Source organism: Heloderma suspectum, chromosome 4 (assembly GCF_057233095.1).
Source record: "Heloderma suspectum isolate Gila_16-S chromosome 4, 16-S_ref, whole genome shotgun sequence".
In the NCBI taxonomy this organism is placed as follows: Eukaryota; Metazoa; Chordata; class Lepidosauria; order Squamata; family Helodermatidae; genus Heloderma; species Heloderma suspectum.
Genome location: NC_139461.1, coordinates 292,907,507 through 292,923,218, shown reverse-complemented (window position 1 = coordinate 292,923,218; position 15,712 = coordinate 292,907,507). Strand labels below are relative to the sequence as shown.

General features: G+C 44.4%; 1 pseudogene; it reads left to right on the top strand.

Moving 5' to 3' along the window:
• Positions 1–15,712, top strand: part of LOC146348870 (uncharacterized) — a 153,540-nt pseudogene that overhangs the window by 125,972 nt on the left and 11,856 nt on the right.

The following is a 15,712-nucleotide window of genomic DNA, read 5'->3' as shown; positions in this document are numbered from 1 at the left end:
CCAAGAAAGTAAAATCTGTCACTGCTTCCATTTCTTCCCCTTCTATATGCCAGGAAGTGATGGGGCCAGATGCCATGATCTTCGTTTTTTTAATGTTGAGTTTCAAACCAGCTTTTGCACTCTCCTCTTTCACCCTCAACAAGAGGCTCTTTAGATCCTCTTCGCTTTCTGCCATTAGGGTGGTATCGTCTGCATATCGGAGGTTGTTGATAATTCTCCCAGCAATCTTAATTCCGACCTCTGATTCATCCAACCCGGCATTTCTCATGATGTACTCTGCATATAAGTTAAATAAGCAGGGTGACAATATGCAGCCTTGTCGTACTCCTTTCCCAATTTTGAACCAATCGGTTGTTCCATGTCTGGTTCTTACTGTTGCTTCTTGACGCTTGTACAGGTTTCTCAGGAGACAGGTAAGGTGGTCTGGTACTCCCATCACTTTAAGAATTTGCCACAGTTTGTTGTGATCCACACAATCAAAGGCTTTAGCGTAGTCAATGAAGCAGAAATAGACGTTTTTCTGGAATTCTCTTGCTTTCTCCATGATGCAGCGAATGTTGGCGATTTGATCTCTAGTTCCTCTGCCTCTTCGAAACCCAGCTTGTACTTCCGGTAGTTCTCGGTTCGCATACTGCTGAAGCCTAGCTTGTAGGATTTTGAGCATCACCTTGCTGGCATGTGAAATGAGCGCAATTGTGCGGTAGTTTGAACACTCTTTGGCGTTGCCCTTCTTTGGAATTGGAATGTAAACTGACCTTTTCCAGTCTTGTGGCCACTGTTGAGTGTTCCAGATTTGTTGGCATATTGAATGCAGCACTTTAACAGCATCATCTTTTAGGATTTTAAATAGCTCGGCTGGAATACTGTCATCTCCGCTAGCTTTGTTGTTACTAATGCTTCCTAAGGCCCACTTGACTTCACTCTCGAGGATGTCCGGCTCAAGTTCAGTGACCGCACTATCATGGCTATCAGGGACATTCAGATTTTTTCTGTATAGTTCTTCTGTGTATTCTTGCCACCTCTTCTTAATCTCATCTGCTTCCGTTAGGTCCCTGCCTTCTTTGTCCTTTATCATGCCCGTCTTTGCACAAAACATTCCCTTGAGATCTCCAATTTTCTTGAAGAGATCTCTACTCTTTCCCATTCTGTTGTTTTCCTCGATTTCTTTGCATTGTTCATTTAAGAAGGCCTTCTTGTCTCTCCTTGCTATTCTCTGGAACTCTGCATTCAGTTGGGTATATCTTCCCCTTTCTCCCTTGCTTTTTGCTTCCCTTCTTTCGTGAGCTACTTGTAAAGCCTCATCAGACAGCCACTTGGCTTTCTTGCATTTCTTTTTCTTTGGGATGGATTTCGTTGCTGCCTCCTGAACAATGTTACGGACCTCCGTCCATAGTTCCTCAGGCACTCTGTCTATCAGGTCTAATCCCTGAAATCTATTCCTCACCTCCACTGTATATTCATCAGGGATATGATTTAGGTCATACCTGAATGGTTTAGTGGTTTTCCCGACGTTCTTCAATTTAAGCCGAAATTTTGCAAGAAGCAGCTCATGATCTGAGCCACAGTCAGCTCCAGGTCTTGTTTTGACTGACTGTATGGAGCTTCTCCATCTTTGGCTGCAAAGGACATAATCAATCTGATTTCGATATTGACCATCTGGTGACGTCCATGTGTAGAGTCGCCTCTTGTGCTGTTGGAAAAGAGTGTTTGCTATGATCAGCATGTTCTCTTGGCAAAACTCTATTAGCTTTTGTCCTGCTTCATTTTGTACACCAAGGCCATGCCTGCCTGTTATCCCGGTGATTTCTTGACTTCCTACTTTAGCATTCCAATCCCCTATAATGAAGAGGACATCTTTTTTTGGTGTTAGTTCTAGAAGGTGTTGTAGGTCTTCATAGAACCGATCAACCTCAACTTCTTCGGCCTCAGTGGTTGGGGCATAGACTTGAATTACTGTGATGTTGAATGGTTTGCCTTGGATTCGTACTGAGATCATTCTATCATTTTTAAGATTGTACCCCAGTACTGCTTTTCCCACCCTTTTGTTGACTATGAGTGCTACTCCATTTCTTCTAAGGGATTCTTGCCCACAATAGTAGATATGATAGTCACCTGAATTAAATTCGCCCATGCCTGTCCATTTTAGTTCGCTGATTCCCAAGATGTCGATGTTCAATCTTGCCATCTCATGTTTGACCACCTCCAGCTTACCTTGATTCATTGATCTGACATTCCAGGTTCCTAAACAATATTGTTCTTTACAGCATCGGATTTTCTTTTCACCACCAGACACATCCACAGCTGAGTGTCCTTTCGGCTTTGGCCCAGCCGCTTCACTCTTTCTGGCGCTACTTGGAAATACCCTCTGCTCTTCCCCAGTAGCATATTGGACACCTTCCGACCTGAGGGGCTCATCTTCCGGCGTCATCTCGTTTAGCCTTGTGATACATTCCATGGGGTTTTCTTGGCAAGAATACTGGAGTGGGTTGCCATTTCCTTCTCCAGTGGACCACATTTTGTCAGAACTCTCTGCCATGACCTGTCCGTCTTGGGTGGCCCTTCACGGCATAGCTTATGGCTTCATTGAGTTACGCAAGCCCCTTCGCCACAACAAGGCAGTGATCCATGAAGGGGCACCTCCAGCTTACCTTGATTCATTGATCTTACATTCCAGGTTCCTAAACAATATTGTTCTTTACAGCATCGGATTTTCTTTTCACTACCAGACACATCCACAGCTGAGCGTCCTTTCGGCTTTGGCCCAGCCGCTTCACTCTTTCTGGTGCTACTTGGAAATACCCTCTGCTCTTTCCCAGTAGTATATTGGACACCTTCCGACCTGAGGGGCTCATCTTCCGGCATCATATCTTTTAGCCTTGTGATACGTTCCATGGGGTTTTCTTGGCAAGAATACTGGAGTGGGTTGCCATTTCCTTCTCCAGTGGACCACATTTTGTCAGAACTCTCTGCCATGACCTGTCCGTCTTGGGTGGCCCTGCACGGCATAGCTTATGGCTTCACTGATTTACACAGGCCCCTTCGCCACAACAAGGCAGTGATCCATGAAGGGGCATGGGCAGTATAGAAATGTAATAAATAAAAAAAAAGTAACTTAAGTCAAAGAATCATTCCCTATTTTTTTTTCAAGCAAAGAGATTTGTGCCTTTGCTGTGCATACATAGGCCTGTTTCACTGTTTATAACAATAGTTGTTGTGTGTAGAAGTCACAGTGAGTTGTTAAGGAATGTAGGTGCTCCTGAGGGATAATCATATGTTGTCTGAAATGCAGGGGGCTCAATGCTTTCTCCCAAATGGTGGTTCTGAGACCTAACTGGTTCATTACGAAAAGTGAGAGAAAGCAGTGAGCCCTCAGTATAGTCCAATGATGATCACCTGGCAGACTCTCTCAAAATTTTCATCTATCTGTATTTCCCTAGTGTGGTAAGCTAAAGTGAAGAAACATGTCTCTACCACTGTTACTTTGCTTATGCTGATCCCCACATGTTGCCAGGGTAGAAGTAAAAAGTTAGTTTTTGTTACATGTGCCTTACATCAGCATTAACCTGTGCAATGCCCTACTAAGCTATATACATCTGTCAAAGCAGCTAAGGAAGCTAAACTTCCAACAAGAACAGGAGTAGGAACATATGACCCTCCAGTTGTTGGTGGACTCCCACCAGCCCTAGCCAGCATACCCAATGAGGTATGATGGGAGTTGCAGTCCAGCAACATCTCAAAGGGCTTCACATTCCCCATCCCTGAACAAGAAGTTTCTTGTATACAACATGCCTTAAGAGTTGATTAAGTTTTGGTGAGTTTTTGAGGAGGGTTGGGGTTACATCAAACCTGTTTGCTGGTCAACATAAGCAGATTTTTTTAAAAATTTCATGGAGGAAAGTCCAGGTTGTTTCCCATATAACAACTCTCCATCCATCCCAGTTTGGTAAAGTAAATAATGGAAGATTAAGCTGTAAGCTCCTTTAATTTTGGAAGGAGTCAAAAACAATAGGATTGCCAACTCTGCTAAAAAATACACAGAAAACTGATTCTGCATCTAGACATAGAAATAATGGTTGTTTTCAGTTTAATTTTAGGAATGGCAGCCAAAATGGTTTAGATTCGTTATCTTTCAGCCAAGCTTTTTAAGGGGAAAAGCTAAAGGAATGTGAACGAAAGCACACTGTCAATAGACTTATGTGATGAATCTGTTGCTGCACTATCTATGCAGTAGGTGAAGACTGATTGTCTGAATGTGCCATCTTATTAAAAACAAAACTAAGTCCCAGTAGGTACAAAACTAGTGTGCCATGGGAAGATCTCAGCCCTATCTTTCCCCATTTTATACTATGAGTGTGTACCTGTACCTGTATGTGATATAATATGTACATGTTTGTGGTTTTGTTTATACATATTTGTTTTTTTTTCTTAAACTTGTAAACTGCTTTAGAAATTAGAATACATGTTGATGAACATAAGAATGTAAGAAGAGCTGTGTTGGATCAGACCAAAGTACCATCTAGTCCAGTATTATGTTCCCACATTGGCCAACGAGATGTTTTTCAAAAACCCACAAGCAGGACATAAGTGTGCAACAGCATCCTCCCACCCATGTTTCCCAGCAACTGGTGTACATAGGCATACTGCTTCTGATACTGGAGGTAGCATAGAACCATCAGGACTAGTAGCCATTGATAGCCTTCTCCTCCATGAATTTGTCCAATACCTTTTAAAGCCATCCAAATTGGTGGCCATCACTACATCTTATTTCAGAAAATTCCATAGTTTAGCAATGCACTGTGTGAAGAAGTACTTCCTTTCATTTGTCCCAAGTGTAGGGGTGTACGAAACCTACTTACCTGTCCACTGAAGGGGTCCACGGAGGGGGGGGAGGCGATCCGTCCCTCCCCCCAGAATTCTTCCTGGCTGGCTCCGCTCTGCGGCAAGTCTGTAGAGCTGCCGGCCGGGCCCGTCCACAGCCGGACTTCCGGCTGCTGCCACGCAAATGGCATCCAGCGTAGTGGATGCCATTTGTATCCCTGCCCTTGGCCGTGATAGGCTATGTAAATATTTACGTAGCCTATCACGGCCAAGGGCAGGGATGCAAATGGCATCTGCTACACCAGACGCCATTTTGTTCCGCAGCCCAGCAGGTAGGGTCCGTCCCAACTGGCCTTCATGGGATGGCGGGGGGGAGCAGTCCATTCCGTGTGGACTCCGGGGGGCCAGATTCTAAAGAATACAGCCTCACTGGAGTCCATGGCGGATTTGTCTGCCATCCCTAGTCCCGAGTCTCACACTACTCAGCTTTATTGGATGATCTCATGTTCAAGTATGACAAGAGGGGGAGAACGGTTTCTCTTTCTCTGCTTTCTCTCCATACCATGCATAATTGTACGCACCTCTATTATGTCCCTGCTTACTTGCTTTTTTTCTGAGCTAAAGGGTCCCAAAGGGAACTACAAAAGGTTGGATCCAGGATCTGTCTTCTGCAAGACAAAGGGCTCCACTCGTGGAAGGTCCCCCCGCTGGATTTTTGGGAATCCTCCCACCCCATCCCACAGCTCATCCCTTTCACCAGGCTCTCCTAACTCTCTGTGTAGCATTTTCAGGAGGCAGCAGGGGGTGCTGAGGGAAGGACAGGGTGGAGAAGTCCATTTCTGCCAGCACAGTTGATCCACTGTAAATCTGGCTGCAATCCAAAACATTTAAAATAAACAAATGCATATTTTGTATATGTTATTTAGGATAAGGATGTCAGAGAAATCTACAATGGAGTCAAATGTGTTTGGATTTCTTTGAATCCATCCCACAGATTCTGCAATGGACTGGCTTTTCCTGAGTCTCATGGGTTCTGTGGACTTGTGGACTTTTTTTTTTTTTTTAAACTTTCTGGTATTTTACACAAATTTAGTTGTAGAAAAATGTATATTTTTTTTAAAAAAACACTGGCCAGAAATGTGCATTTCTCCCAGAAGCTAAAGCATAAAAATGCACATTTTGGGGGGATTTGCACATTTTGGGGTGGGATTTGTGCATTTCTGCAAGTGCGAATTTGTGCAAATTTGGGAAATTGGGGGAAAAAATCCAATTCCATCAGTGAGTGGATTACAGAACGAAAGGTACCTGATAATCTGCAAAACACAGATGAAACAGATTTTACAAAATCCTCATATCCCTCGTTTAGGATGTTCGTTTTAATATGGTGGAGGCTTTGAACAGCCATTTTCCTACTGGCAGTATAAAATGGGTGTTTCCAGAAACAGATTCATCATCATAGGAAGCTTCTGTTCATCTGTTTTAGCTCTTATGTCTAGAAATGGAATTCTGGGATTGATAAAGTAGCCCAATTGTGTTTGTGTAAAAATGACAATGTAGGGAGTTGGGAAAAATGACTAACAGTGCAATCCCATGCATGTCTTCTTGAGTTCAAGCTAGGGCCAGCCAAGACATTGTACTGCCTGAGGTGAAGATGGTGCCCCACATTCCACATACAGAGGCCAACCAGACTGGCAGTTGTATCTTACTTCAACACTGGCTGGGGACCGGACAGCTCTCCCCACCACACATAAGAGCAGCAGGCTAGCATAGAGGGACCCTGGGCATCCTCCATCCTCTCATCACTGCTCCTCGCCTCACCCCAGCATCCGCCGCCTGAAGTGGCTGCCTCACTTTGCCTAATGGTAGGGCCAGCCCTGACTTTAGCATAGTCTTGCCTAGGTCCCAACTTAACAATCAAGGGTCACCCAGTGAGAAGGTCCCAGGAGGTCATCTAGTCCAACCCCCCAATCCCAGAGCAATATGAAGCCTTATGTTGAGTCAGAGCATTGATCTATCTACTCCAGAATTGGCTGCTCTGACTGGCAGTGGGTCTCCAGGGTCACAGGCAGAGGTCTTTTCTTGCACCTGCTCCCTGAGACCCATTAGCTGGAGATGCCAAAGAATGAACCCGGAAATGTCTGCATGCGAAGCATGTTTTCTACCATTGAGCAATGACTCATCCCTGGGCTGAATACAAATGACATTTGTTTCACAGACCTCATTTAAATAATAATTAATGATGATTCTAAACCACTTGTCTGCTGGTGATAAGGAAAATAAAACACCTGCCCCCAACAGGAAACAATTATGGTATCTGGTTAAATTCATAAACATTGTATTATTTAAAAATCACCTTATTAATATGCAATGTCAGTCGGCAGAGCCAGAATAAAGCAATGAAGACGTCTTCATTGGAGTCTTGGAGAGATGGGAGCTGAAGCCTTGCTCAGTGTGGCAAATTCTCCCAAGGTCCAGGTTTGCCACATCTCTGCTTCTGTTGTGTTTTATGCCCCACCTGTCTTTCTGCCTAATTACTGAAAAATTGAAAGAGATGTGAAATTTGAAGAGGAATGTCAAAGTAGACCATGAAGAAAGAAAAAAGTCACCTCCATGGCTTTATCAAAGCAACTCTTGGGTCAAGCCCTGAAGAGTCACATGTATGCAAGGGAAACACCTATAAGGGTAGGTATGAACCTGCCTGTAAACTATGATGATCATCTGAGGCCCTCTTCTAAATGCCTCCTCCAATGGAGGTTCAGAGGATGGCACCAAGGGAGAGGGCCTTCTCAGTGGTGACCTCCCAATTATAGAATGCTCTCCCCAGTGAGGTATGCCTGGCACTAACATTTAGGGATGTATAAAAATTTCATTTCAGTGTTCAAATCATTTGAAATTGCCCCATTTGCAATTGCAAAATGCACATTCTCCAAAAATATTTGCAAATTCCTGAACTTGCATTTGCAAAATGTGCAACTTGCAAAATGTGCAATTTCCCCCATTTGAATGAATCGAAACACAGGTTGCAAATGAGAATAGAAGTGAGCTTAACTGAGCTTTCAAGTAAAGTTCAGAGGATTTCAGTGAGCTCCAGCATCCCTGGTTCTCCCATCCCTACTAACACTGACATCATTTCAGTGCCAGGTTAAGACCTTCCTGTACTCCCAGGGATTTGGCAGCATATGATAAGGTTTTTAATAGGTCTTGGGATTTTTAGTGATGTTCATTTAAAACTGTTTTATATTTTTGTATGTAAATGGAATAACATTAAGTTATTATATTGTATTTTTAGGGTTTTAAGATTTGTAAACCATCCAGAGATCTTTGGCTACTGGCTGGTGTAGAAATGTAATAAATGAAATGAAAATGGAATGAAACACAGAAAGTTGCCTTATAGTGCATCAGAGCATTGGAGCATGTAGCTCAGTGAGTATAGCCTACAGAGAGGGATGGGGAATAAATTCATTCAGTTTGCATTTTAATGTGAATGTCCTTAATTTGCACTGCCTGAACCAATACGTCAGGGTTGGAGAAATGATTTGGGTTGGTGGATTCCCCACTGAGCCCTCTGCAGGCTAGATGATGTCAGGGGCAGGGCCATGTCCCCTGAAGTCATCTGGTCCACAGCTGAAGCACCAGTTGGAGCTCCTCTGAGTGCCACTTTGATTGGGGACCCAGCTTTACTGCACCCAGGCTGTCCCTGGCTGAGGTGCTGTTGTGCTACTCCAGCTGATGCCTTGGTTAGGACAACCCCATACCTTTGCCCATTGGGAAGGATGAATCAGTTAGCACACTGCATGCAGAGGAACAGAATGCATCACTGATGGGAGATAACAATCCTTCTCCCCACCGGCCTTCAGGAGGTGGGGTTTTAGGGAGGTGGTGGGTCCTTGCCTGAGGCCCCACAGGCCAGATAGCAGGCCGGATTCGTCCCCATCCCTGCAATGTGTGAACTGAAATGCAGTCATCCTTTTGTATTCCCAATTCTCTGAATCTGCTATAGAATTCTTCCTTATTCAAAAAATGTGTATCATAGAAATGTGGGGGCAAAATGGGTATATTCATGAAAATAGTGTAGAAAAATCTGTATACGTAGCAGAATTGTGTACAAATGTTTATCTTTGGAGCAATGCACATGAAAACACACACACACACATTTTGTGTGTGGATTTTTGAAGAAAAACCCAGTAATTGCAAAATAATGCAGAAGCAGGATGATACAAACTTAAGACTGGAAAAATGAGAAATGGAGAGAAGCCAAACTGACAGATTCATCCGTCCCTATCTATGGTAGGGGTGGGGAACCTGCAGTCCTCCAGATGTTCTTGGACTCCAACTTCCATCAGCACCAGCTAGCATGGCCAATGGTTAGGGATGAGGGGTGTTGTAGTTCAACAACATCTGGAAGGGGCCACAGGTGCTCCACCCCTGGCAGCCACTATCCACAACATCAGGCAGAATCTTTCCCAGCCCTCCCAGGCATTGAACTTGAGACCTACTGCATACAAAGCATGTGCTCTACCATGGAGCTATGGCTCTTTCTATGCATGCACAAGAGTTCCTGATTCACCTCTCCAGCTGCTTCCCTTTGTACTCCATGGGATGCCCCTCCAGAAGACCTTGACCTTTAGGAATAGCTTTTAGAGGACATGAGGAGCTGTGGAAGGATCACCCCCCCCCAAGAAAAGTCTGCGTGCACACATTGAATGCTGTACCAGTGGTTTGGATCCCAGCTTTGGTTAATAAGAAGCAGTACAATGCATAATTGAAATCATGACATCGTGTTGAAACATAACAGTGTATAATTGCTACAGGTACAACGTGCAAATTGTCAAAGAATGATTACAATGGTAACATTTGCGCATATATATATATATATATATATATATTTGTGTATTTATGGATATGCACTGAGGGACAAGCTGCATGTTAGGCTGCAGCTACATGTAACAAAACTCTGGTGGCCCCTTGCCTTTTCCAAAATTCCTGTGGGAGAAAAAAAAAGCAGGAAAATAGTGTACAGCAAGAGAGTACTTAACCCTTCCCCTAATCACTCATTCGCACCTGAACCTCTTGTTTCTTGTGTGTGTGTTTTGCAAACCATGCCTCTATTTCGTAAGGGAAAACCCTTTTCCCTTCCTTCCTCTGACCTTCAGTTGAACTTTCTAATTTCCTGACCTCTACATTCTAACTAAACTTTTGACTTCTAAATTATTAACCTTCTGGAAGAAACTGACTAGCATGCACATGCATGCACATGCACACAAGATGTAACCCCATAGTATCCTAAAACCAAATGAAATAGGAAAATGGACGACAGTTCTGTTTCTTCACAATAGGTTTCAGATGAATGTTTAACGGGCAGGGGAGATATTTCAGGAAGAAACAGGCCTGTAAGAGTTAACACTCTCTTCTCCTTGGCTGCTTCAAAATGTCCCCTCTTGCTGGCATTGTGCGAAGAAGAAGGAGCGGTTGGGGCTTTGTTAGTTAGACATCTCTACAGCGTAACATGTAGTTTGTCCTTGAGTTGATACAATCCCATGTTATCTGAAAGCACTGAGTGTTCAGTAAAGCAGGGGTAGCCAGACGTCAGGCTTGTGAGGTTTACTTTCTTTCCTGTCTTTTTTTTTTTTTACTGGAACTGAGATCCACCAATCAGATCCTGGTGCAAAAGAGAAATACTTAGAATTAAGGAATTCTAAGCCTAGGAATTTCTTCTGAGTACCAGAACTGAACAGAATGCACATTTTCCACACAAAAATCCACTCCTGCTGACTATTTCTCTCTCCCCCCCGCCCCGGCCAAGCCGTCATCATTTCAGCAGTATAATTTAGGGCAGGGAGAGTCATTTTACTGCTGCTATTGAGAAAGAATTGGGTTGGGAATCAGAAATCCTTGCTGATCGTCCAGAGATCTACCTTCTGCCTATCCTTGCAGTAAAGGGATAATTAGTATGCTATTGCTAGTATGTGTGGATAAAGGAAACCTGAGATGTATCTAATTCTTTGCCAAAGGTAAAAATGCTTATTGATGATATAGGGCAAAGTCTGGCTAACTATTCAGGGAATTTGCCGCTTTCCTCTAATGTCGGGATGAGGGAAGTGTGGCCATCAGATGTTGCTGGACTGCAACTCCTATCAACTCTTTCCATTGGATATATTGACTGGGTTCGCATAACTCACTAACCCACACTCAGTGGGTTAGTGTGGGTTGTTGTTGAACAATGGGTTTTTGTTGAACTGTGGGTTAGCATGTTGTCTGCACCTAGGACATTTTCAGCAGGGTGGCTTGTTAACCATGCTGTGTGGCTTATTTCTCTCAAACAAGCCACCTTGAGAACTCATGGCTTGTTGTTGGGTTGTTCAGGGTGCTTAACAAGCCACACTGCATGGCTAACAAGCCACCCTGAGGAAAATATCCTCAGTTCAGACAACACGCTAACCCACAGTTCAGCAAACAACCCATGGTTCAACAACAATCCACACTCAACAACTGAGTATGGGTTAGTGTGTTGTGTGAACAGACCCATTGGCTGGGGCTGATGGGAGTTGCAGTCCAACAATGTCTGGAGGCCTACATGGTCCCCAGCACTGCTCTAATGACTGCTAGATATGGGGAGAAAGCCTGCTGATTCCTTTAAAACACATATTTAAAACTCCTATTTTCCTCAATGTGAAATGTGTATGTTTGACTGAACTGAAAGATCCATCAATGTACCTAACTAGCAGTGTGTGCTTCCATTGTCACCTTTTTGTCCTCTAGATACTTTGTGCAGCTGCGAGAATGAGAGCTGCACTTCCATTGCATCGACCAATGCCAGATGGAGACTGCAGTTCCTGTAGCAAACACAATTAACTTGTCAAGTGGAGATGCAACTGTCAGCAAGGAGGACGGTTCTGGTGCAGTCTCACCTCAGATGGAGGAAACCAAGTATTTGTAAGTGTACAGAGTAGGGTAGAAACTCAGACATGCAGGCCTTGGGGGGTCTGATGCACAGTAGCGTAGTGGCAAATTCAGAAGTGCAGGGTCCCTTCGTGAGAGTCACAGCCACGCCCTCCACAGCCATGCCCCCTTCTAAGATTGTACAAGCTTGTAAGATATATAGCCTTCAACTGGGATCCAAAAACAGTGCAGCTGAGAGTAAGGCAGGGGTATCTCAATTGGACGTCTGAGAAAAAATGCAGGGGTGTTAAAATCTTTTTTACTCCCTCACTCACAAACATTTTAGGTTTTCAAAATATGATACTCTATGGAAGCTTCACCCTCTCAACTCAGCCCTTCTCATTTAAACAGCCCCCTTGCACACTCCCTTAGTGCCCCAACATTACCCATTAGCCTTCCCTAAGCTCCTTCTTCTCCCTCCAGCAGAAACATCCACACACCCAGCTGGATTGAACTACACACACACACACACACGTACACACACAGTAGTGTAGTGGTACATTTGGAAATGCAGGAGCTCAGTGTGACAGTCTCCAAGGGCAGTCCAAAAATTTCAGGCAGCTGTGTCGATCTATATCAACAAACCAGTTCTAGGAGTTTTCATCTTCACCAGGAGCACACCTTTGGTAAAGCAGATAGGTCTTAAGTGCGCATTCCAGACCAAGTCATCCCAAATACTTTGCATTCCAACATGGAACAATATATTGTTGCTTGGAAAATTCATTCCCCCCACAGGTACAGGGAGGATCACAGCTAAGCTCAGAGGGAACAAGGAATTCTGAGGGGGGTGGCAGATGACATCAGGGTCCCTGCTAATGAAAAAGTGCTGGGGCTGCGTCCCTGCGAGCCCTGCCTCCACTACACTGCTAATGCAGGACTGCATGAGGGGTGATCAATCAAGCCAAATGCTGCCAATGAGCTGTGTAAGGTGGCTTGTCAGCTGATTCAGCCTAACTTTCCTTTCAGTCCTAGCAGGCAGCACAAGCTAGTTTACTGAGCTCCTGTTGAGCTGCCATATAAGACAGCTGGCAGGATATGTTCCGCTTGTGGGATGACAACTTGTGCAGGTCTCATTACACCTGTGTCCTCAACCTTTTTTGGGTCAGTAGGCACAGTTGGAATTTTGGAAGACTGCTGTGGGTACTCTCACAAAATGACTGTCCTGGGGAGGGGCTTGCCCAATCATAAAATGGCTGCCATGGTAAGCATAGGCAGAGGCAGGCTCCGGTGCTTGAAAAAGGAAAATGTATTGTGCTCTATGCATTTTGGAAATGTCTCCTTCTTCAGGAGCTGTTTAAAGCCATTCAGTCTCTTGCTCTAAAATGAATGGCAATTCTTGTCTCTGAATGCTTGCACACGCTTCTCCTAAAGCAGAGGAGCAAAAGATGTGAGAGCAATATGCCTGTCTCCCCCTTCTTTGTCATGAGTCCACAGTGCTCCTGGAGGAAAAGGCTATCAATGGCTACTAGTCCTGATGGCTATGTGCTACCTCCAGTACCAGAGGCAGGGACCCTATGTACACCGGTTGCTGGGGAACATGGGTGGGAGGGTGCTGTTGCACTCATGCCCTGCTTGTGGGTTCCCAGTCAACAGCTAGTTGGCTACTGTGTGAACAGAATGCTGGACTAGATGGACCCTTGGCCTGATCCAGCAGGACTCATCTTATGTTCTTATGTTCTTCCCTCTTTACTCCAGCATAGGCAGACACAAAACACTCATCTTCCAAAAGGGCAAACCAGTGAGACTAAAAGACAAATTGCCCAAGAACCTACGTAAAAGGCAGAGTTGGAGGTCTGAGTTCCAAAACACAAAACCACTCTTTTGAACCCCAGTAAAGATGACCCTAGAGGGCAGCACTTCACTTTGCAGCATGCCAACTCCCAGCTTGAAATAAACTAAACTAACCCAAATCTTAAGAAATAAAATAAAAATCAGGAGAGGCAGGGATCCTGGCTGGCACCAAGAGAAGTTTCCATGGACACCTTGGTGCCCACAGACATCATGCTGGAGATTCCAGTGTTATGGATTGCGTCTGGAACACTATTTCTGGTTCTGGAACACTATTTCCCTCTCAGTTTGATTGGTTATCGACTCTTGTTTGGAAGTGGAAAGGGGTTTCCCCCATCGTCTTTCACTTTCATTCACATGTTTGATAGCAGGTGTAGGTTTTACAATTAATATAGGGATAGCATCCCTGTGCTGAGATTTCCAGCCCTGCCTGCATCAGTTAGGAGAACTCACGGTATGAATTTTGCCTATCGCATAGCAAGTTTCTTCATGCACATTGGACTGTACACGTATACATTTATGAGTATGCCACTTTCCCTTAATCTTTCCATCATTGGAAGGACTGCGGAATTCAGGTGTACATTTTTATGGATGTATGTGCATGCCGCCCAATGTGCTCGTTACCTTGTATGTCTGGTGATGGATATCCATGCAGACCTCTGGATACGGTACGAGTCTGCATGCATATCCATCACCAGAGCTAAAATGGAACATGTGCATTGGACATTGGGTATATACAGCCATAAACATGTACAGCAAACATCCATAGGTAGTATTACTGCACTGGAGATGGTATGAATGATCAATGGATGGTTCAAATGGTTTGTTCTTTTGTTTCCCCAAAGTAAGGCTTTGTTGTTGTTTATTTGTTCAGTCACTTCCAACTCTTTGTCTCTGCTCTTCACTATTTTATCAAGAGTTGTCATTGCTCTCCTCCCAAGAAGTTAATGTCTTCTGATTTCCAGGCTGCAGTCAACTCAGCATCTGCAGTAATCTTTTGCGCCTAGAAAGACAAAGTCTGTCACTGCCTCCATGTTTTCTCCTTCTATTTGCCAGTTATCAATCAAGCTGGTTGCCATAATCTTGGTTTTTTTGAGGTTGAACTACAACCCAGCTTTTGTACTTTCTTCTTTCACCTTCATCATAAGGTTCCTCAGCTCCTCCTCGCTTTCAGACATCAAAGTGGTGTTGTTTGTTGTTTATTCGGTCAGTCACTTCCGACTCTTCGTGACTTCATGGACCAGCCCACGCTAGAGCTTCCTGTCAGCCGTCGCCACCCCCAGCTCCCTCAAGGTCGAGTCCGTCACCTCCAGAATATCATCCATCCATCTTGCCCTTGGTTGGCCCCTCTTCCTTTTGCCTTCCACTTTCCCTGGCATCAGCATCTTCTCCAGGGTATCCTGTCTTCTCATGATGTGGCCAAGGTACTTCAGTTTTGCCTTTAATATCATTCCCTCAAGTGAGCAGTCTGGCTTTATTTATTTCCTGGAGTATGGACTGGTTTGATCTTCTTGCAGTCCAAGGCACTCTCAGAATTTTCCTCCAGCACCACAGTTCAAAAGCATCTATCTTCCTTGGCTCAGCCTTCCTTATGGTCCAGCTCTCGCAGCCATAGGTTACTACAGGGCATACCATTGCTTTAACTATGTGGACCTTTGTTGTCAGTGTGATGTCTCTGCTCTTCACTATTTTATCAAGATTTGTCATTGCTCTCCTCCCAAGAAGTAAACGTCTTCTGATTCCCTGGCTGCAGTCAGCGTCTGCAGTATTCTTTGCGCCTAGAAAGACAAAGTCTGTCACTGCCTCCACGTTTTCTTCCTCTATTTGCCAGTTATCAATCAAGCTGGTTGCCACAATCTTGGTTTTTTTGAGGTTGAACTTTGCACTTTCTTCTTTCACCTTCGTCATGAGGTTCCTCAGCTCCTCCTCGCTTTCAGCCATCAAAGTGGTATCATCTGCATATCTGAGATTGCTAATGTTTCTTCCAGCCATTTTAACTCCAGCCTTGGCTTCATCAAGCCCAGCACATCGCATGATGTGTTCTGCGTACAGGTTGAATAGGTAGGGTGAGAGTATACAACCCTGCTGTACACCTTTCCCAATCTTAAACCAGTCCATTGTTCCATGGTCTGTTCTTACCATTGCTACTTGGTTGTTATACAGATTC